We start from the raw sequence: 18,693 nt of genomic DNA on the forward strand, positions 1-18,693 counted from the left end.
TTCTGCAGACTAACAACACACTAACACTATATGGGGATCTGTAGCAGTTACACATCCAGATGATATTTAGGATTCTGTCATAAGCATATGCTATCTCACTATATAGTATAGTATAGTATACTTTAAAATTGTTATTTTGATCCATTCGCTAGACATAACAGCACTTATTTTCAAAAAAATATACATCACCAAAACTGAGAGGGAAGAAACTAACAAAACTGTTTTGCCAAGTCAATTTAAAAAAATAAGTACTCAGAGGTACATTTTAAAGGTGTATTTATGTCATGATAAGTAACCTGTATATTAAGTATTTTAAGTCAGAAATACCATAAATAATAAGACAGTGAAATGTAAGACTTAGCACGTAGAAATTACTCAGTACAACTAGTTTCATTTTCTTAAACACAGAAAAGGTACTGAATTGAGGTATAATTTAGATATTAAGCACCAACTACCTAAAACTTTTTCATTTTCCAACATATTTTTTCTTTCAAATTCAAGCAGTTCTCCAAAGTTAACTAAAAAAAGAATACTTTTTATTTGAGAAAAATGACATAAAATTAAATTCAGCATTCAGTCTATCTGATTTTTACATCTGATCTTTCATGTCCTGAATACAACTTTGGACAAATATTCTTAAAATTTAAATTTGATTTTTGGTCTTCTCTGGGTTTGGGCTAAAATGATTTCAGACAAATTACAGTCATTTGCTAAATAAATAAGTAATCCATTTTCAATAAAATAAAAGTAGGAGATTTTCTTTAGATAGTCATGGTTTCCTTTAGATAAACCAAAAGCAAAACAAATCCTTAATGTCTTCCATTGGTCCTGTAGTACCTCTCTTTGATATTACTCTTCAGAAAATAAATAGACCTAGCATTCTTGAAAAGCAACTAGTAACTTAATGATGTGGAAGAAAGGGGCAGGGAGGTTGTAACAGATTTCTCAGAGCTTTTCTTGGCATAAAACTCCGTGGGCAAATTTTCAAAGTACGGCTATTAGTTTAAAATACAAGCAAAACTTGAGTGATTAGATTGTTGTTTCTGTGATTACTAGAGAAATCTTGCCCTCTTGTCAAGGGAAAGATGAATCAAAGTTTTGTAGGATTTTTCACAAAGTAATACCTAACAGGTAACAAATATTAGTTTTCTCATCAAGAACTTCAAATCCTGGGTAAAACTCAACTACATGGACAGAAAGTTTACTAAAGCTATTCTCCTTTTTGCTTTATGGTAAATTACATATTCCGAGAAGTTTTCTCTTTCCCTTTCCCCTGGAAAACCTGTATTACTAGAACTCTGAGAATTTTACTTTTTGTTACATTAAAGTGACAGTTTCAAGCCCTTCCCCCCAAAGAACTGTATCATAAAGAACATCTCCATAAAAGAGTAAATGATTTTATCTTCTGTTCCACATTAATGTCCTTCAAAGGAAGATGAGAACATTTTTAAGGTATGGAAAACAGCTACCCAAGATCCTAATGATTGATTCTAAACTCAGAAAAGACCTTTTCTGAAAAAATAGCAACTAAATAACTAGTTTATCAAAAGAATGTACAAAAATATATATACTGTATATATGTTCAAAAAATTTAAAGAAACAGAAGACACTACTTTATCAAGGAGTTTTGACTTGATGCTCTACACTCAAAATACTGAAAGTAAATTTAAGGTATAAATCTTATTTATAGATATTAGTATTTAAAGATTAGTCACTCAGTTGAGGAATGTAAAATACAAAATGGAATATCAGCAAACTTCATATCCTCAACTGAGAAACATTTCATTCATGACTCGTTCTAGCTGGCAAAAGTCTGAAGCAATTGCTTTTTGGTTCTGTAATTTTGGATCCCTAATGAATGAACCAGACACTTGAGACTTGTCAATATATTAAGTTACTATTGCCTCAGAGAATCTTTACTACCTCCCAGCACTCCAACTTTTTTCATACTTGCATGTCAATCCAACCCCAGATGCAAGTAAAGGAAGATGTAACCCGGTGTTCTTTTAAAAAAAATTTTTTTAATATTATTTATTTCTGAGAGAGAGAGAGAGAGACAGCATGAGCAGGGGAGGGTCAGAGAGAGAGGGAGACACAGAATCCTAAGACAGGCTCCAGGCTCTGAACTAGCTGTCAGCACAGCGCCCGACACGTGGCTCGAACCCACAAACCGTGAGATTATGACTTGAGCTGAAGTTGGACGCTTAACCGACTAAGCCACCCAGGCGTTCCGTAACCTGGTGTTCTTAGTTGTAAATAAATAATATAGAACATTTTATAAACAGTGCTTACTAATAAATGAATCTTAAGGCAACCGTAAGATGAAATGTTTTTTAAAAAGCTCTTTTGGGCTAGGCTAGAAATAAAATCATCCACTTATAACATGATTTCCAAGTAAAAGGGACTAATGGACAAGCTTAATGACTGAAAATGTATTTGTAAAGACTAGAGTACTTAATGGTTGACAATATTACTTAATTAGCAACATTTTCTAGAGATCAACATATACATTCTTCTAAAATCACTAATTCTCAAATATCTAATCTCTCTCTTTAGCCTTTTTACCTGATGTCTGCTACGTTTTTCTGACAGTCAATTTTATGAGTATAAAGAATCGTCAATTAAACAGGGCAAGAGATCAGGATAATGAAGGACTATGAAATTAAGTCCAAGCCAACTTTACAATCAAGTCTTTCTCCTTCCTCTGGCTCTCAAAAAGATTTATTCCAAAATTATGTAAAAGTATATAAAATTATCTCTCATCACAGTGACTAAAGTGTTGAAAGCAGTGACAAAATCAGAATCCAAGACTCAGGAGCCCAGAAGTAGAGATAATTCATGAATTTAATAATCACTTTCAAACTCAAACCCTGCTTTACCCATATAGAGTCAACTAATAAAGTAATTTTTGAAAATTATTAAAATTTAAGAATAGTTAGAAAGTGGAACACATATGTATTATATACTTAAAGCCAGGTTATAGTTAAAAGCCACAGGGCAACTGTGCTAGTTCTGCTACTTTCCCATCAAAATGATTTCTGGTAAATTCACAATTTTAAACTGAGAAAACCTGTAAGTCATTTGATACAACTACTTCACCTTAGGTTAAGGAAACTGAAGAACTAAAAGGGTAAGTAACTTGCATAAGGTCACATAAGAAGTTAAGGTACAGTAAGGATAAGAACTTGGATTTTCTGTTTGTTTTTGACTCATCTATTTCATTAATGGTGGCAAGGGAAGTAGCATATGCAAAGGCCCTGTGGTCTGGTATACCGAAAGAACTAAAAATCAAACTGGCTGTAGATATACAGCTGACACCTTACATGTACTTATGGGCCTTAATAAAGCCATGTTAAGATCTGAGGAGATGTGGAAAAAGCCCTGAAGGATTTCCAGTTTAGAAGATACATGATCAGATGTGCATTCCGAAAAGATTCATCTGATTATAGGGTACAGATGCATCTGTCTTCAGCAAAAAGAAAAACAATCACAGTAAGAGAGATATTTATTCAATTTAAACTTAAAGAGCTGTTATCTTTTATTTTAATTATGTTCTTTCTCCCTTATTAAAATGGTAAGAAATATTAAAATTATTTGAAATGATGATGAAAGATGAGAATATTTTAATGTCATCATTTTGCAAAATTAAATGAGCAGCCCTTGTGGAGAAATTAATACATGCATACACTGCTCATGGGAATACAAAATGGTTTGGTCTTTATGGATGGGAACTTGGCAATCTCTCTCTCTCTCTCTCTCTCTCTCGCTCTCTCTCTCTCTCTCTCTCTCTCACACACACACACACACACACACACACACACACTTACCCTTTAAGCCAGCATTCTCACTTCTAGGTATTTACTCTGAAAACATAATTTCAACAATGTAAAAATATATATGTACAAGGTGAAGCACTATTTGAAATTATAAATATTGGTAACTACCTAGAACTCCAAGCATAGAAGACTAGTTGAATAAACTGTAGCACATATACAATGTCGTACCATGCAGCTGTAATAAAGAATGAGAAAGAGCTCTATAAACTGAACTGATACAGAGAGATTTCCAGAAAGCATTTTGTGAAAAAAAGTTGTAAAAGAATAGATATGGCATGCTACCTCTGAAAAAACAAAAAAGCAAAATAAGAAGGCATATGCATATTTGCCTATTTTTACAAAAAGAAACACAAGATAGATAAACCAAAGAGCAAGGAGTAGGGCTGAGGAACAGCACAGACATGATATTGAAGGTTATGAGTATAAGACTTTGGGATGCATGTTAATGTTGTACACTGGGAATCAGAAACTCTTTTCTGCAAGGGTCAGATAGTAAATATCTTAGGCCTGTAGGTTATACAGGCCTGTTGCAACTTCTCAACTCTGCATTACTGCACAAAAGCAACTAAAGACAATACGTGAGTGAATGAGTGTGGCTGTATTCCCGTAAAACTTTACAAAATCAAGTGGTTGCCTGTGGGCTGTATGTGCCATTTTTGTTCCACATAGTCAAAAAACTAAAGCCAACAATGACGGGAAAGAAAAAAACAAAACCAACCTAGAACTGTATCTGTATTAGTGCATGGCACATAAAAGGTCTCAATCATCTGTTAAGTGAATGAAACTTAAAGTTCTATTAAAAGATGGACCGGAGTTCTAATCAGGGCTTTCCTACAAACTAGTAAAATTTTAATCATTTAGACTCTCTATGTTGACCTCTGTATCTTAACTAAGGGTTTTGGACTAGAGAATACGTAAGGTCCATGTCATGTCTCATATCCTGTTTCTCATTCTCAGTTATGATTTCATCTACTCCTTGCTTTTAATAACCATTGTCACCACTGTTACCATGTTATACTTGGATTATATTGCAATAGTCTTCAAAGCATAATCCTTACCTACTCAATTCTGGGGCTCCTTTTCTGTCTCCCAATTAAGATTCCTCCACTCCTCATTGGTCTACTATATGTCTTGTGTTCGTAATTCTCATCTTATTGACTTCACTGACATTTAGGCACACAATACACTACTTGCCCCCCACACCCCCACCAGTCAATAAACCTCACTCTTGCCCCTCTTCTCTGATGAAATCCTTTTCATCCTACAAGGCCCAGTTCAATTCCTAAATAAAATCTCCTTTGATAAAGCTTACTGTCTCTATCACATATTTGGTATTTTTTTTTAACTGCCTTTCTTAGTTATCTTTTCACATGGGCTTATCTTCTGATACCTCAAACTCCTTAAGGAAAGGAATTACATTCTGTACTTCTTTGTATTCTCTAAAGCATCTAACGTAGGTTGAAATGGAGTAGAGATTGGAAGGAAAGGGTTTAGAGTTAAGAACAAATCCAATATTATTTGCCCAAAGATTAATCTATTGCTTTCATTTTTCTATTTTTTAAAATTCCAGTATAGATAACATACACTGTTAAAATCAGTTTCAGGTGGACAATGTAGTGATTTGAAGATTAATAACCAATATATTTACATATCTAGTACCTACTCTGGGTATTTTTTTATTAAAAAAATTTTTAGTGTTAATTTTTGAGAGAGAGAGAGAGAGAGAGAGAGAGAGAGAGAGAGAGAAACAGCACAAGTGGGGGAGGGGCAGAGAGAGGGAGCCACAGAATCCAAACCAGACTCCAGGCTCTGAGCTGTCAGCACAGAGCCCAATATGGGGCTCAAATCCATGAACTATGAGATCATGACCTGAGCCGAAGTCTGATGCTTAAAGGACTGAGACACCCAGGCACCCTCTGGGTATTTATTAATGTAGTTCTAATAAATGTCCTAAACCTACACACAAAAATGTAAAGAAAGTAAAGACTGCCTCTTGCACCATCAAACCTATGTATGGTTCACTTAATTCATCAAAAGCCCAAGGAAAAGAAGCAAATTGTCCTTTGTCAGTACTATGATACAAGAATTCAATGCTTGCAGTTATCACCATAAACTTGATTTATCAATCTTAAGCTGTTAGCGTTGAATCTCCACCTTTAAATGAGGTTATAGAGCTGTTAAAAGAACCACTTTGTTCTTGACCTTCTTTATGTAACTACAGATTTCTCTTTTGGAAGAACTATTTTCTTGGCCTACTATACCCTGGAGTTTTTCCCCATATTTTTCTCTCTGAATTCCTGTTTCATTTTTAGCTCTCATAATTGCTCCTTTCTTGGATTTCTTTTTTACTTTGCTGAAGTATACTCTCTAGTAATTTTATTTCAAAGAGGATAGTCAAGAGGTAAATTTTCTGAGTCATTACATGCTGAAAACTGCTTGATTTTACCCTCCTGTTTGACATGTAGGTCAGATACAGAATTCTAGGTTATCAGACATCCAATACTCCTGCTAAGAACTTTGATGCTGATCTATATCTTATTCCACTGTAAATAACTGACTTTTTCTTGCTGGAAGCTTTTATAATCTTCTCATTATCTTTGGAATTCTGAATTATTCACCAAGATGTATCCACATTCATTTATCCTGCTTGGATCTATGAACACTTTCCATTGGAAGCCTCCTGGCTCTTATTAGCTCCTGGCTTTTATTTTTAGAAATTTTTCTTCTGCTATTTTAATCTGGTCTTTCTGTGGGGATGGATATTGAACTGGGGTTACCCCAAAAATACCAAAATAAGGGCAATATAAACTTGCATCACAGTAGTTTGATATAATTTCTCTTAAGCAGAAATACCTTTCCTATTCCTTTTTTCCCCCCTTCAGATCTAGACTTATAGAAATCTAGATTTACCTAATTTTCTGCTCTGTTTCTTTTGTAGGCACCATCAGGAAGCTGTACATATCCGTGTATGTGTACACAGAAGTTAGGGTGGGGCCAGACATGTACTTGTGTACACTGTGCAATGCACAAAAACACAGGGCTTCAGCAAAAACTCTGCATACCAAACCAGGGGTATTTGTACCCAGGTGGGCATCTTCTTCTAATTCATTGGTACAGAGGAAGGTGCATTTTCCTGACTCTTATAGGCTTGCATGGCCTGAGGTGTGGGGCCGGTCCAAATGTTTCATTGACCAGTGTTCTCAAAATGTAGCAGCCAGACCAGCAACATCAGCATTGTCTGGAAACATGTTTAAAATATAAATTCTTGAACCTGACCCTAGAAACTTTGGTGGTGTGCCCAGAAATCTGCACACTGTGTTTTAACAAGCCCTCCAGATGATTCTGATACATGCTAAACTTTGAGGGTCACTGGCAGATGGTACTTTAAAAAAAAACTATGCTGATTAGTGCCTTACTCTCTATATCTGCTACTTCAAGCTTGGAGGCTAAAACTTCTACTTCTACCAGACCTCCTTCTGTGTGTATTCAGAGCTGTAGTTTTCTCTACTTTGTTGTATCTGTCAATACACTCCTCATTTAACTTTTAGCCTCAAAACTGAATCAACCCCTCCACTTCTCTCAACAGCTTTCTCCTTTATAGTCTCAGCACTATAGGATTTCACCCCAATTTGTGTTGTTTTATTTTTCTTTTCTGTAATTTCTGGAGGGGTTTTGGGGGAGAAAGGAGATAAAGGTTTATGGTCAGTTTGCTATTTTGAACAAGAAATATTCTCATTTTTAAAAACAGCTGCACAGTGTCAGTTACACAAGAAAAAGTTATACTACGTTTTTACTGCTGCTAAAAAATAACATGCAAAGGGCTTTTTCATTAAAACATAGAAAATCCTTTTACTATGAATATAATTTTTAATTTTTCTTTAAAATTGTAATATTTTAAACTTTTTTTTACACATTGTACATAGTTTATTTTTTTATTTTTATTTTTTACAAATAGTTTATTGTCAAGTTGGTTTCCATATAACACCCAGTGCTCATCTCCACAAATGCCCTCCTCCATGCCCATCTCCCCACTTCCCCCCACACCCATCAGTCCTCAGTATTTTAAACTATTTAACCAAGTATTGTTATATCATATTTTAATAGACCATAAAAACCTGTGAATCATTTTATTTTAATTCTTTACTTTAAAATAAAGAACTTTTATTTAATGACATGAGTATAAAATATTAACATCAGACTAAACTTTAGGCTTTCTAGGGAAAGAATTTTATGTATGGTACTTGTTAAAAGAAAAAGCAATTTAAATAAAAATGAATATTGAAAAAGAGCACTAAAATTTATACCTTTTGGCTTGTATGTCACATATGTGAGTTTTGCTGATGGCCAACATAACTGGTTTCAAAACTGTTGGGCAAAAATTGCTATATTTTGTGTTGTGGTCTCATAAGACTTCCTTAGACTGAAACACCTAATTTTCATATGAGCTATTTAAGGAAAAAATACAGACATGTATTACAAAACAGAAAGGGATGATAATCAATAGTTTGTAAGAGATTAGAGGAAAAAATTGTTGTTTCTGCAGAAATAATTACAAAGCCAGGTATATCATTTTTGCATTATCATGGCAATCTCCATCCACCCAGTTTCTTCATTTGAAACTGGAGTGTGGGAAAGTTTATTTTCAGAAGACTTTGTTTAAATATGCGAGTTAGATCCTGTTTAAAAGTACATAGTACTGAAAGTGTGCAGGATGCCTATTACAAAGACAGTGCAAAAGTTTACATATATATATTTTTTATTGTAGAGAGAGCCCACATGTTCAAACTGGGGAGAGGGGTAGAGGGAGTGGGGAAGGGAGAGGTAGAGGAAGGGGGCAGGGATGGAGGTGGTGGGAGAGAGGGGGAGGGGGGAGGGGAGAGAATCCCAAGCAGGGTGTACGTTCAGCACAGAGCTGGATACAGGGCTCAATCCCATGACTCTGGGATCACAACCTGAGCTGAAATCAAGAGCTGGATGCTCAAATGATGGAGCAACAGAGGTGTCCTGCAGAAGTGTATTTTTTTAAGAAAAAGTTTGTATTTTCAAGATCTCAGTTTTGGATTAGAGAATCTAATGTTCATTTTTGTTTAGGACTCATGTATTAGTAAAAGAGGAGTCATTTTACTTTTCCACTTTCCTCATTTTTACTGTTTAAAAGAAAAAAACCAAAATGACAAAACTTAAGTTGTAAGTAACTAGTGTTACTTAATATGTAAATAAAAACTTTTAGATAATTATTTTAAAACATAGAAAGGTTAAGTATAATGATCAGATATTAATAAAAATAACAAGCTTTTATTAACTTATTAGTAAGGATAAAAATGGCCAGATATTAAACTCCAAAAAGGAAATAAGCTTAAAAACAGATAGCAAGACAGATTTATGTTAGACTTTAAAGAATTTTTCCTAAAGAGTATAATCAAATCTTAAAGAGGAATTATCTGTTATATTTTAACAGAGGCAAGAAACACTGAAACTCAGCAAGAAGAAAAAAAGTTTTGAAAGAGAAACGAATCCAGCTGTTTCCTAGTCTACATTTCCTTATCATGTTATAAATCCACACTTATAGGAAGATACCATAAATACTTCTGATATTTGGCTACTCTGGCAATGAGCAAATTAATAAAACCACATACACAAGGGCTACTGGCATACATTTTGAAACCAACTAGATTGTGACGGTTCATAGTTCTAAAAACATGCCATAAATATTTGGAAAAGATAAATGTCAAAATGCTGGTTGTATCTTATTATGAAAAGTAACTGAGCTTAGATAACTTAGGAACAAATGTCCTAGAATGTTTCTAAAATTTTACACAATAGCCTCTTATTTTGCTGTAGGAATTGAGAAACTGTATTAATTAAAATATGTATCTCATAAGGCACTAGTTTTTATTTCTTTCACATCCAGATTCCAGAACTCTTCCTCACTATTATAGTTTAGAAACTTCCTCACTACAAGTTTAGAAACTTAAAATTCTAAGATTATATTCAAGCAATTTTCTAACAACATGACCTTGCAGAAGACCTTCTGAACAACAGTACAATTGCTTCCATGTCCACAGGTTAATAAGTACAAAGGACCTTTCTGTGCTATTCTTCTACAATTGCTATCTCCCTTCTTGTTTGTACTTGAATAATGAACTAACACTGCCCTCAGGTAATTACTGACATGATTCATAACTAAAGCAATATGACAAATTCCAACTGCAGTGTAATAGTGAACACTGCCCACATTTAACAATGCTGGAGTTCAGTTAAACCTTTTTCCCCTGAACTTTTTCCACTTTTAAAAGGGAACGGGGGAGGGCAGCGCCTCAGGAGAAAAGTTCTACAAACTTTTAGTAAGCGAGGATAAACAGATCTAATACAGTATTCTTAGTTCTGTTCTTAAAAAATCACTGTACAGTAGAAGATTGTGCTATTTCTAACAATTGTGCTATTTCTAAAATGTACCAATCTCATATATGTTCATTTATTCTGCACAGTAACTCTGAAAGATAAGTACTATTATCACTGTTTTAGAGACAAGAAAACCTGAGATGCAAAGACATAACTTGTTCAGAATCACACCAAAGTGAGCTACAGAATATCTCTGAGGCTTAGCTTTCATTTACCTTTTGTGAAAATTAATTGAGATCCGATAACTCCAAAGCCCAGGTTCCCACTACAGCAGAGTAACACACAGAAAGAAAGATACAAACACAAATAAAACATGAATAAAGTAACTAATCACAACACTGCATATATCCAACAATAAACTAACACACACCATAAGGAAGCACAGAGGTTTAAGAGCACAGTCTCTGGAACCAGACAGCCCAAGTTAAAATTCTGTCTCTGCCATCAACTTAGTTTTGTGGACCTGCAATATAACAAATTCCAACTGCAATATAATAGCAAACACTGACCACATTTAACAATGCTCGAGTTCAGTGATACCTTATAAGGAAAAGGTTCTCAATTTTTCTGTGCCTTAGTTTCTTCACCTATGAAATGGTAATAATAGCATCTATTTCACAGAGTCTGCAAAGTAAATGAGTTAACACATTTCAGCACTTTTAATAGTACCAGTAAGAGCATGCATGCTTGTATTATCTATTATGATTTCTACACTGAAATGTTACATGCATAAGTGAGGATCATTTTGATGCAGGTCTGTATGTCATCAGGAAAGATTCTGAAGAATTAAGCCAGTGATGAGCTTTTTCAAAGCACTGCTTCCTAAAGCAAGTTTCTCTGAGCTACACTTAAGGGACATTTCTGAGTTGTTGATTTTTTTTTCAACATCCCCAGATATCTTTAGTCCCTTGTGTCAATTCATCAACACGTAAAATGTATACTACTTGATGATAGGGGAGAAAAAGGAAGACATGAATGGACAAGCCTCCCTCTAAGTGAACTCTAGCAATTACTCCACTGTGTCAGTTTTCTAAAGATTAAAGAAGGAGGCAAATGCAGAAAGAAAAGAATAGACTACATGGTCAAACATGGGATGCAAGACTAGAAGGCACTTGAGTGAAGGTTTAGACAAGGAAAGATTTTATGTTTAAAACCATAAATAGGTCTGGATCAAGAACTCAAGCTCACATCAGCATTTAATACAGAAGACTTGCACTGATTGATAATTCATCTCAGTTACACTGGATTTCCCATTTATAATTTTTTAACATACACAGAACTATATGAAAACCATTTAATGCTTCACTGATTCTTAATTATGAAGAAATAGAATTATTTTACTAAATTGAGCTTATATTCTTAGATATTTTTAAGCAATCATCTATTCACATTTCAGTGGATAATTATTCATATGAACTAAGTATCCCTATCTTTGTGCTTTTTCTGAATATCTACATTTTTTATTTCTCTGTAGACTAGGAACTAACAGAAAACAAGAGTACTGTCAAAAATTTTATTTCCAAGATATTGCCTTTCTTTACTTTCCCTTTTCAGGCTCTACATTTTTTCATTCTTATAGAAGATGTTAGGCCTACCTGGACTCTTTTATTAAAAACTAAGAGAAAACTCAGTTCTAATATTTCAGTCTATCAAAACTGATTTAGGTTTTTATTTCACTTCATTTTTATCCCTCCCTTCAATCTCTCTGAAGGTTGATCCAAATCCCTAATGTTATCAACCCTAAATTACTATGGATTCTAGTAACATATATTATATTAAAACCATGGGGCACCTGGGTGGCTCAGTAGATTAAGCATCTGACTCTTGATTTTGGCACAGGTCATGATCTCAGAGTCATGAGATCCAGCCCCACATCAGCTCCAGGCTGGGCATGGAACCTGTGTAAGATTCTCTTCCTCCCTCTCTCTGTGCCCCTCCCCAATTCGCATGAGCACAAGTGTACACATGCTATCTCTGCCTCAAAAGCAAAAAACAAAACAAAAAATAGGGACCATTTCCCATGTCATTATGTATTTCACAGGAACAAGTACAATTCCTTTAAAGTATCTGATGTACAGAATACCAGGTCTAGCCCAAACAGAATTGGGGAAAACTGAGCTAAAGGAGTATAAGGAAATGAGATCACTACGTAACCTTTTTATGAAAGAAAACTTCCTTCAGTATTTTATAAATTGTGAAGCAATCTAAAGGAATATGAATCTACATTCAGTATTAGCAAGTAATTCTTAACATTTAAGTGGTTTTGTAGAAACATAAAATATTTGAGCTAGAAGGACTCAAATATTTTGTTCTATCTCAATTTACAATTACAAAGGAAGAAACTAAAACAGATATTAACTCGTACATGGAAGAGTTAGGACCTAAAGCCAGGTCATCTGATTTCATGTTTCACTTTAGGCAGGCTCTCTCTCACTGGGTAAGTGTGGTTTGCTCCACAGATGAAAAGAATTCTCTGGCTATGGTACATGTTTGAGGGATAGTAGAAGTAAGGCTAGGAAGCGACAGATAACCATAACCAGGGAAAAGAGGCTAAATTTTTCTGAATGGCAACAGGGAGCTATTATTGGTTCCTGAACAGGAGCATGGCATGAAGAAGTATTTAGTAATATTAACTTGGCACCAAAGTTTATAGTGGCAGGGCTGGGAAACCAAACAGGAGCATATAAATTTAAAAAAGAAATGATTTGATCTAAGCAAATATAAATGAAAATATAACTATAGAGAAAAAGAAGGAAGGAATACTCAGTCTTGAAGCCTGGATGACTTGAAAAGTAATGTAAAAATATAGATATTGGTTAAGAAGAGTTGTATTTAGAAAATACAGTAATTTCAGTTTTGAATAATGAAGTCAAGTCTCCTAAATCTTAAAAAACTATTAGTTATGGGAGTTAAGGGCAAGAACTGAGGAACACACTGGGTCAGAGTGAGAAAGGTTAAAGCTTTAGCTATATGTTCAGAAAGAATCAGATTTTCAAAAATTACAATGTTTTCTCTGTACTGGTAAAAAAAAAAAAAGTAAATATATGGTTATTTTAAGAAACTCATGAAGTGCTTTTAAAAACCCAATATAAAATATTTTCCTTTATAGTAGCATGGTTGTTGTATAAATATAATATAGGCAACCATATTATTTCATTATCCTTATCCATATTTTTAGAAAAGTGTTATACAGGACTTATTATCTTATAGCTCACTCACTTTACTGAGACACAGCTCTCAGAAAAAAATGTACCTCTTTAAAAAAAAAAAACAATGTCTAATGGTAAGTACTAAAACCTTTGTGTAAAGTGCACAAGAGGTTAATGATCTACCATACAAATATAGAACAGATATCCTTTTTGGCTTTTTCAGAGCCACAGGCTTTTCTGCCTTTTGTGTCCACTTCCTGTCAAGTTTGGCATTTCAAAAGAACACCAAAGAAGCTTAATAATGTGTTTATAAGTTTGTTATCAAACTGGAACTCTAAAAATATAAGCTGTTCATTAAAACCATACTGCTATGTAAAACAGGCTTTCATTTAAAATCTGGAAAAATAATTAAAAAGAAAGACAAGTTTTTTTCTTATGTAAAAGTGCTTTGGCCAAATATTTGTGTAACTGAAGGAAGAAATCCACTTATGTTTGGTGACTAAAGTAGTACCACAGAGTCCTTCTTAATGAGTCTGCTATATTTAACAACAATTAAAGGATATTCAATTTTCTTATGACTTACTAAAAGTAAAACAATAGTTAGTAACTAGTACTTCTACAATCTCCATATAATAAGTACCCCTCCAAAACAGTATTATTCAGAAGATATGATGCATTTAATATAGGAAAAGAGAAATAAAATATTTAGGGTATCCTAAATATTCTGTAAGCAGGCATATTTGTAAAAATGTTATCAGTAAATACTATATATAACTCTTTCAGCCATGATGATGAGGTAACAAATAGGACTTGTCTGAAACAGCTCCAAAATTGAACTATGTAAATGAAACAATAGTTTTCTGACACTGAACAACAGGCAGCAAAGGACAATAATTCCAAAGAGAAAGAAAACAAATGGTAAGGCTGACCACTGCCTCAGTTCACATGGAGAGAGTTCCCAGGCTGCAAGGCAAGACAACACTGAAGTAAAGCCCAAAGGTCTCCCTCATAGAAAACACAGATCTGAGAATTCAAGGAAGCCAAGGTAGCTAAAATTAGCTGGACAGAATAGAGAGGTAAGAGTTACATAGAAGGGAAAGAGGTGCAAAGACAGAGCTCCAGAGATCTGCAGAGGGTTAGTCTCAAGTCTTCTTCAAAGGAGAAACCGTCAGTGTATACAAACTACCAAAACCAAAGAAAAAAACATTGGAAAAGGCAGAACCATTCCAGAAGCTGACACAGGTCCAGGAAGAGCTCTGATTTCCACCAACCAAAGTGGAAAAACCTTTTAATAGATGATCAATATGAGGCAGAGTACTCAGAAGGGTGTTACAGATTAGTAACAAAAACTGCTCTGGCTTTGTCTAAAAACAATTACAAAAGCCTTGAAAATGATCAAATTATTTCCAAGAAACTAAATTGTGTACTGAAACAAAATTCAAGCATAGTGTAAAAAGTATGAAAGTATCCAGGACTCTATAAGGTAAAGTCACAATGTCTGGTATCTGATAAAAATTTACAAAGCATACCAAAAAAGCGGGAAAATATTAAAAAGGAGAAGTGTCAGTCAAAAGAAACTGACCTAAAAAGACAGATGTTAGAATTTGTAGGCAGGGACTTTAAAACAGTTATTTTAACTATATTCCATATGATCAAGAAAGTCAAGGAAAGCCCAAACATGTGTTTTCCCCATTAAAGAGAAATTAGATGACATAAAAAAGGATTTAAATAAACCTTAAGATGATAAATACAGTGTCTAAGATTAAAAGTGTAATAGATGGAATTAATAGCAGATTAGACATTCAGAGGAAAAAAGTAATAAATTTGAAGACATAGCTATAGGAACTATGTAAAATGAAACAAAAAACATCTGGGGGGAAAAAAAAGAGTATCAGTGAGCTGAGAGACAACTTCAAATCACCTAACACATTTATGACTGGAATCCCTGATGGGAGAGATGGGAGGAGTCAACTAAAGTATTTTAAGATAATAGATAAAAATTTCCAAATTTGATGAAATCTATAAAGTCCACATATCCAAGAATTTTAAGCAAGTGAAACATGAAGAAAACTAAACCAAAGCACACACAGGCCTACCTTAAGAAACAAGAAAAGCTCAAATAAACAATCTAAACTTATACCTAAAAGGAACCAGAAAAGGAAGAACAAAGCCCAAGATGAGTAGAAGACAGTAACAAAGAGCAAACAAAAATGACAGAGACACTAAAAAAAAAAAAAAATCAATGAAACCAACAGCTGGTTCTTTAAAAAGATAAACAAAATTGATAAGACTCATCAAGAAAAATAAAGACCTAAATAAATAAAATCAGAAATGAAAGAGAAGTATCAACCTACACCATATAAATAAAAAATTAGGAGACTACTATGAAAACTTATATGCACACAAATTAGACAACCTAAAAGAAATGGATAAATTCCTAGAAACATACAATCTCCCAAAACTGAATCAGGAAGATATAAAAAATCTGAACACATCAATTACTAGTAATGAAACTGAATCCATAATCAAAAGACTATGAAAAAAATAGAAGTCCAGGAACCAGAAAGATTCACAGGTGACTTCCACCAAACATTTAAAGACGAGTTAATACCTATTCTTCTAAAACTATTCCAAAAGAGAGAAGAGGAAGGAAAGATTCCAAATTCATTCAATGGGGCCACATTACCCTGATACCAAAACCAAACAAAGATTACAAAAAAAGAAAATGATAGGCCAATATCCATAATGAACACAGATGCAAAAATCCTCAGCAAAGTATTAGCAAGCCATATTCAATAATACACCAAAAGGATTATTCACCACAATCAAGTGGGATCTATCCACAGATGCAAGGACAGTTCAACATTTGCAAACTGATTGACATGAAACACCACATTGACAAAACAAAGGATAAAAGCCATATGATCACCTCCATGAATGCATAAAAAGCATTTGACAAAATTCAACATTCACTCAGGATAAAAACTCTCAACAAAGTGGGTTTAGAGGTAAATATCTCTACACAATAAAGGACATATATATAAATCTCGCAGATGATAAAATATAGTATCTACAATACTGTACTATATTTATAGAAAAACATCTGGGTATAAGTGGACCCATTCAGTTCTAACCTGTTCAAGAGTCAATTCAACTGTATATATTGCCTATAAGAAATCTACTTTAAGTATAAAGACACAAATACGTTAAAAGTAAAAGGATAGGATGAATATGCCAAGCTAATATTAATGAAAAGAAAGCTGGAGTGGTTTTACTAATATCAGACAAAGCAGTTTTCAGAGCAAAGAATATTACCAGAGATAAAGAGGGTCATTTCATAATAATTAAAGGGTAGATTTATCAAGAAGGCATCACAATTCTAATTGTTTATGCATCTAAATTCTATATGTAAGACAATAAACCAGCTTTATTGAAAAGATTATTTAAAAAATAAAATAGGGGCTTTACATTTTTAGGAACTCTCTAACCCTCTGCCTCTCCTATAACTTCTTATCTCAGGGTCACTTCCTTCAAGCACTGAAGAGTTTGGTTCATGGTCCACACTCCTCCTCTCTACTACATGTCCTGGGTGACTTCACTGCTCACTCAGCCTCTTGGTTCCTTGACCACCTCATTTCCAATGGTCTCCATGTGCACTCCAATTTATTCCTGAGCTCCCAAGATTATGCAGAAATGTTCTAGCTCTGGAATATGAAGTTGAAATCTCTTACTCTCTATTAAATTTCATTAAAAGAGGTTTCTTAAAACCTCTACTTTCTCCATCAGCCGCCTATCTCCTCTATGCACTAAAACTATAAAACTTAACATTTGAATCACTCTGACCAAGTTCCTCACCTTATTTGCCCCATTATTACTCTACCACATCTGTGTTGGCAAACCCCAATATCCTGGGTCAATCTAGCTGCTTGTCTTTTCTAATCCTACATCTGGTTGTTAGGTGATGCTGGAAAAAATAATACCACCACAAAGAGCTGGGATGGCACTACAAATTTAAAACTTCTACCTTCAAAATTTCCTTCAATGCTGCGAGGCAATCTTCTTATCTTTCATCATTCAGTTCTATTATACTCCTCAGCAACAATTTCAAATTGTTATGCACTCTCCTCAAACTTCTGACTACCACTTTGCACTCCCAGTCCACCCTGACAAGCCCCATGTCAGGTTCTGCACTGTCAGTGTGGACTCTGCCTGGGATTCTCTCTTTGCCCCTCCCTCTCCCTCATATGCCTGTGAGCACGAGCTTTCTCTCTCTCTCAACAAGTAAACATTAAAAAAATAAAAGAACTATTCACCACAGTGCCTAGCACAAGATGAACTGACAATAAAGGGTGGAAATCTTTATTATATATTTATATATGTGCCAGCAACTCTCAGGCTCATATTCCTAGCCCATATTTCTTTCCTAAGCTCCAGACACACATAACCAACTGCTACTGAACACATCTACTTGAATGACCTACGTTATTTCAAACTCAACATAATCAAACAAAATTCATCTTTCCAAGGAAATCTCACCCAATCCCAGGTATCTTAGTGAAAGACACTACATATATGTCATTATTAGGTGACCCCTCTCTATCCTTCGCTCCTACTTATTAATTAGATTGCACATGCATAATATAATATCAGGTACTGTTCTGAGTGCTTTATATACAGTAACACAATTAACATGAGACATACACAGGTAGTAAGATACAGAGTTTATAAATGACTAATAAGTAGTATAAATAAACACTGTAAGGCTGTAAAGGAGGATAAATGACTACAGACTAGGATGGTCACGAAAGACAAAGTGGAAGTAGAACTCAAATTCTGGTAAATAAAAAGGCAGGGGAAAGTATTTTAAGTGGTGCCTATGAAGTGAACAAAGAATCAGAGATAGGCAGAAACAAACATGGTTATGTGAGTTATGAAATCTGAATGGAGAAGAGAATACAAGGCAGGCATTCTCAAACATTTTGGACTCATAACTCTTACATTCTTAAAATCATTCAGGATCACTGAAAACCCAAAAGATTTTGTTCACGTGGACTATATCTCGCAATATTTACTGTATTAGTAATTTTTAAGTACAATTAAGTTTAAATTAAAACAGAAAATTTCTAAGAATGTAATTTAAAGAAGCAAAATAAATTCACCATATGTTAAGGATAAACAGCCATAGTTTTCAAAAAAAAAAATTAGTGAGCACACTGGCACTGTTTTATAATCTTGTAAATCTCTGGCTTCATAGAAGACACCTAAATTCTCATATCTGTCTCTACATCTACTTTGTTGCATTTTAA

General features: G+C 34.2%; 1 protein-coding gene across 1 annotated transcript in view; it reads right to left on the reverse strand.

The window, feature by feature from the left end:
- RB1 (RB transcriptional corepressor 1) overlaps positions 1-18,693 on the reverse strand; it is a 176,090-nt gene that overhangs the window by 56,307 nt on the left and 101,090 nt on the right. The window lies entirely within an intron of this gene.

This window comes from Hyaena hyaena, unplaced genomic scaffold, assembly GCF_003009895.1.
Source record: "Hyaena hyaena isolate Hyena2069 unplaced genomic scaffold, ASM300989v1 scaffold_728, whole genome shotgun sequence".
Classification (NCBI taxonomy): Eukaryota; Metazoa; Chordata; class Mammalia; order Carnivora; family Hyaenidae; genus Hyaena; species Hyaena hyaena.